This window comes from Panthera uncia (genome assembly GCF_023721935.1).
Source record: "Panthera uncia isolate 11264 chromosome C1 unlocalized genomic scaffold, Puncia_PCG_1.0 HiC_scaffold_3, whole genome shotgun sequence".
Taxonomy (NCBI): Eukaryota; Metazoa; Chordata; class Mammalia; order Carnivora; family Felidae; genus Panthera; species Panthera uncia.
The window spans coordinates 104,882,784-104,888,323 of record NW_026057584.1 but is presented as its reverse complement, the minus strand read 5'-3'; the positions used below and the strand labels follow the sequence as shown (position 1 = coordinate 104,888,323).

Genomic DNA, 5,540 nt, shown 5'->3' with positions numbered 1-5,540 from the left:
ACTATTTATTTATACTATAAATGAAAAGGTATGTAATATAAGACAGATGGCAGGAGTTAGATTTCCTGCTGTTGGAGTGGACGATTACATACATGCAAATACATTTATATTTAGCAATATGCATTTAAAACTCATACATGTATTTGCATGATGTAATGAGATATTTATTTTTTATCCCTGGATAGTATTCCCTTGTACATGTAATACCAGATTAATTCCCTATTCAACTGTTGATTTTTATTTTTTAATTTGTATTTATTTATTATTTATTTATTTATTTATTTATTTATTAAAAATATGAAATTCTATTCAACCGTTGAATGATATCTTCATTGCTTTTAATTGTTGGCTATTATGAATAATGCTGTTATAAAAATTTGCATACAGGTTTTTATGTGAATCAGTGTTTTCACCTGATTTGAATATATACCTAGGAGCATGATTGCTGGTTCCTATGGTAATATTATATTTAGTTTTGTAAGAAACTGCCAAAGTTTCTTCCTAAGTGGCTATACCATCTTCCACATTCACCAGCAAGGAGTTAGGGTAATTTTGCCTTTCATCCTTGACAGCAATTACTATGATTGAGATTGCATTGAATCTATAGATTAAGTTGAGAGGAATTAACATTTTAGTAATCCTGAATCTCCCATGAGTGGGAACAAAACATTTCCCTTTCTTTAAATCTTTGATATTCCAAAAGTGTTTAGTAGTTTTGAGCATGCAGATTCTATATATTTTTTGCAATATTTACCTCCGTGAACCTCAAGTTTTGGTACTATTATAAATACTATTTTTTTTAATTCCAGTTCAAAATATTCATTGCAAGCTTATAGGAAAGTAATTGAATTTTGTATACTAGTTTTGTATCTAGTGATCCTGCTATACTTGCTTATTGGTTCTTGGGAGTGTTTGTGTAAATTTTTCTGGAAAGATAATATTATTAGTTAGTTAGTTAGTTAGTTACTTTATGTAATCTCTACCCCGAATGTAGGGCTCAAACTCATGACCCCAACATTAAGAGTCACATGTTCCACTGACTGAGCCAGCCAGTCACCTTTAGTCATGTTATTATATTTAAATAAACACTCCAAATAAATTTTGATGGCTTTAACTTTAAATTGTTGATATTTCATATTCTTCTTTTATCTGAAGACGTAGCATTATTAATAATGTTGGTAGCACTAATAATAATAATACTTAAAGCATAAAGCACTTAATATGTGCCACACACTATTCTAAACACTCTTCATATATTACTTTTTTTTTTCTTAAGTTTAGTTATTTGAGAGAGGGAGAGCACGAGCAGGGGCAGGGAAGAGAGAGAGAATCCCAGGCAGGCTCTGCCCTGTCAGCTAAGAACCTGACGTGGGGCTCATTCCCATGAACCGTGAGATCATGACCTGAGCTGAAGACTGAGAGTTGGATGCTTAACCTACTAAGCCAACCAGGCTCCCCGTATGTATGACTTTGCATTTAACTTCTTTCATTCCCAAGTTCCTTCCAGTTTTTGTTGTGATGTGTATTCAAGTATTAGGCTGGAGGAGGACAATACATATGTTGCCATGTGCAAATGAAACTTTATTTGCATTTGCCTAACTATGCTTCTGAGGCTATTCCATTTATTCAAACTCTAAACACTTCAACTCTCAACTATGTTTCCTGATACTAACTCACTTTTATTAATATCTGTTCATTTTTTAATTCAATAACCGTTTTTCATGCCAACTATTTTGAGGCTTATTACAGTACATCTTATGGGGTGCTTAGGTGGCTCAGTTGGTTGAGCGTCCGACTTCAGCCCGGGTCATCATCTCACAGTTCGTGGGTCCGAGCCCCACGTCAGGCTCTGTGCTGACAGCTCAGAGCTTGGAACCTGTTTCAGATTCTGTGTCTCCCTCTTTCTGCCCCTCCCCTGTTCACGCTCTGTCTCTGTCTCAGAAATAAACATTAATAAAATTAAACAAAAAATAAAGTACTTATTATTTTCAGATTGTTTTCAAACACAAGTGGGTTAACAGCTATAAGAATGGACATTATTAACATTTTATTCTAGCCTGGTTTGATCAAAGTACTTTGATTTTTTATTTAAATAAAGTTTTGAAACATTAGCAATTTGGAAACTTCTGTTCTTTACTAAGAACTAAACTATCCTATGATTCCTTAAATGAAAAAAAAATAATTTAAAAACACTTGTTTGCTTTGTACGTATGTGTGGTGAGACCTACAAATGTGTGTGGGAAATGCCACTTTAAACAATGGTGTAAAGAAAATTGTTAAATAAAAGTAAATTTGGACCCAAGAAGCGCTTTTTACAAAATGTCCTTGAAAAGTTATTACTGAAGGATCACACTTCTAAGTTTTTTCGTTAGCATGTAAACTGCGTTCCTGAAAAATTTCTAGGTTTAAAGGAGACATAGCATTTCATTTTGCAGTTGCTAATACCATGTGCTCATTAAAAATAGGGACTCCATAAATGTTGATGATCTGGCTGTCAAGGGAAGATGCCAGAAAGTCACCAGCAAGTATTTGTAACTTCAACTTTATTTCTCTTTTCTTCTCTTAGTTGTTTTGAGAAGATAGGCACTTGGAGAACCAGAATATACCTGCATCTTAGAATTCCTTCTGAGTTCAGAAAGTCAGCTTCTTTTTCCTGGGGTGAAGAGAATGCTCTGTGTTTTGTTGGAAGGAGAACACCACTTTGAGGGCAGGAGGTGGATGGTAATGGACCTCTAACCTCAGTAAAAGAAGTCTGATAACACTGGTAATGCCTTAGTGGGGACCTTTCCAATTTGGCAGAAGTAGCTCCACTTGGCTGTAGCTTCTCTGACTTGTCTTCCTTCACTTTAGATAATTTCTGAATGGAGTCCATGTTTTTTTTTTACCTAGTGCTTTTAGAATATTATTTTTGTATGTGTTGTTTTTCTTCAAGTGCAGTGATTAAAGTTTCCATAAAAATGAAATTGTCTTTTACTTCCAGGGCTGGACATAGTCAAGGTATGACTCCAAAGACATGATGGGATGCTTGAATTAATCATCCATATCTTCCTCAACTTCAGGGAGGGAGACCACTGACTTTATCCAAATTAGAAGTCTTAAGAAGTTTCCCTTCTTAAGTCTTTAGGTTGTTAGAAACCTCTTTTACCCTGGCCCCCTCTCCTGTGTTTACAACCTCTGGAATTTGCTTGTTTGGTTTGGTTTTCGCTGACACTGTGTTTGAGCTTTTTAAGATGGTTGTCTAAAGCAACTCCGAGGGAAGCAAAAACTTCTTGAGGCTGTTGCCTTTTCTTTCCTTCTTTCTTGATACCACTAGAGGGTGGTTTCTCCTTTGCTTCATCCCTTCGAGTGGCCTTTGACTTTCTTCTATGGATACCACCTTGTGGGATTTCTTGCTGATCAAAGCAGGAGGATTTTCCATCCCTTTTGGTATCCTTCAAAAGTTTATTCCTTGTGGGTCAGTTTGTGCTCCTTATTTTGACCCACAGCCCCTTTCCTCTGGGGCTCACTCAGGTGCTATTATTGACTGAGCCCCAGACCATCCTGGGAGGAATTTGTGTGACCAGGCTTCTGGTGTGGAACAATGGGTTGCTGGTCCTCCACTGGAGATCTGGACCATTGTCCACAAACACTTGATGAGGACAGGTGGATGATGGAGGGGTCTGAACATGGCAGTAATCAGAAGATTCCTGGACTGAGAAATAGAAATAGGAAGAAGCTGGTGAAACTCTGGGGCACCTCTTCCTCTCATCTCTCCTCTCAAGATTGTGAGACACTTTGTGAGGTATTTCCAGGTCTGAGTTTTCTAAGTTTTGTTGTTGTTGTCTTTTTTCCCTGTCTGTGATCGAGGATGTGGATTGGCTGTTGGAGGCTTTTCAATTTTCTTGGTAGTCCTTCTCTATGTCCTACTTCTTCTGAAGGTCCTCTCTGGGGCACGTTCAACCATTACCCAGCCATCAAAAACTACATGGAGCTAGAATGTATTACGCTAAGCGATATACGTCAATCAGAGAAAGACAAATACCATATGATTTTTCTCTTATGTGAAATTAAGAAACAAAACAGATGAATGTATGGGGAGACAAGGTGGGAGAGAAGAGAGGGAAACAAACCATAAGATACTTTCTTCAAGTTTTTAATGTTTATTTATTTTTCAGAGAGAGAGAGAGAGAGAGAGAGAGAGAGACAGAGTGTGAGCAGGGGAGGGGCAGAGAGAGAGGGAGACACAGAATCCAAAGCAGGCTCCAGGCTCTGAGCTATCAGCACAAAGCCCAACGTGGGGCCAAACTCACTAACCATGAGATCATGACCTGTGCTGAAGTCAAACACTTAACCGATTGAGCCACCCAGGTGTTCCCACAAGAGACTTTTAATGATAGAGAACAAAATATGGGTTGACAGAGGGAGGTGGGTGGGAGGGTGGGCTAGATGGGTGATGGTTACTAAAGAGGGCATTTGTGATGAGCCCTGGGTGTTGCATGTAAGTGATCATAGAATTCTACTCCTGAAACCCATATCACACTGTATGTTAACGAACTAAAATTTAAAATAAAAAGCAGAATAAAACAAAAAATGATGGCTCTTTTTCAAGTCCTTTTCATCAGTTTCAATCGTCTGGTTATACAGAAACCAGCTTATTCCCCTGGGCCACTGAGTCCCTGGCAAAACTTCCAATGCTGGTGTTTTCACAGGTTATTTACTGTTCTCATGACCGCTCTCCACAACAATGGCTACTGTAACAGGCAAGGTGGAGCGTTTCTTTACATATTTCCATAGCTTCCTAGGGTCCAGGTTTGCAGCCAGCCTTGCCTACAGCTTCTCCACCATTTGGAGCACGAGCCTGGCCACCAGCAGTGTGACCGTCCCAGCAGGGAGGGGGCCGGTACAGTCCTGTGATTGCAGCTCTGGTCTCCACGCATCCTTGGTGGGGACTGAGGTGCTACTGGCCACATGTGGGCTTCACATGTGTGCATGCCACTGGGAACCACTCGGTCTGGGGTACTGGCTTCTGCCAGGCCTTTGGGCAGCCACACATCTGGCCTGGAACAACTTTCCAGTGTGTCACCCGAGACTAAAGGAAACCTCAGCACCTGGGCTTACAAATCTTAACCACGTATTACCTCCACTTATGCAAAGGAGTTGTGGGTCATGCCCGAATGAGACACCTGTTGATGGCCCCTGGGCTGGCTGGCCTGCTCTCAGACCAGAGAGTCAGCAAGATCAACCCCTCAGTAGTGACCACCCTAGACAGAGGCTATGTGCCAGTGGTTAGCTTAATTTTAGCCTCACTACAACCCGAGGAAATGGGTTATATTATCTCCATTTTACAGATGATACAACTGAGGCTCAGGGAAATCAAATTCACTTTCACACAGTCACATAACAGAAGTGAAGAAGGAGCATAAGGCAAGCTGACAGGCCCACAAACAGCCCCTCACCCCCAGGTGGGACATGTTTGATCTTCCTCGGGCTCTCTTGGCTGCTCTAGAACAAAGAAAAGGGGAAAAACAAATGGTTAACTGATAGAGATCATAGTCCTACAG

At 39.8% G+C, this 5,540-nt stretch overlaps 1 pseudogene; it reads right to left on the bottom strand.

Moving 5' to 3' along the window:
• Positions 1 to 2,543: 2,543 nt before the first annotated feature.
• On the bottom strand, positions 2,544 to 4,970 carry LOC125911441 (elongin-A-like; annotated as a pseudogene).
• Between the last annotated feature and the right edge of the window lie 570 nt (positions 4,971 to 5,540).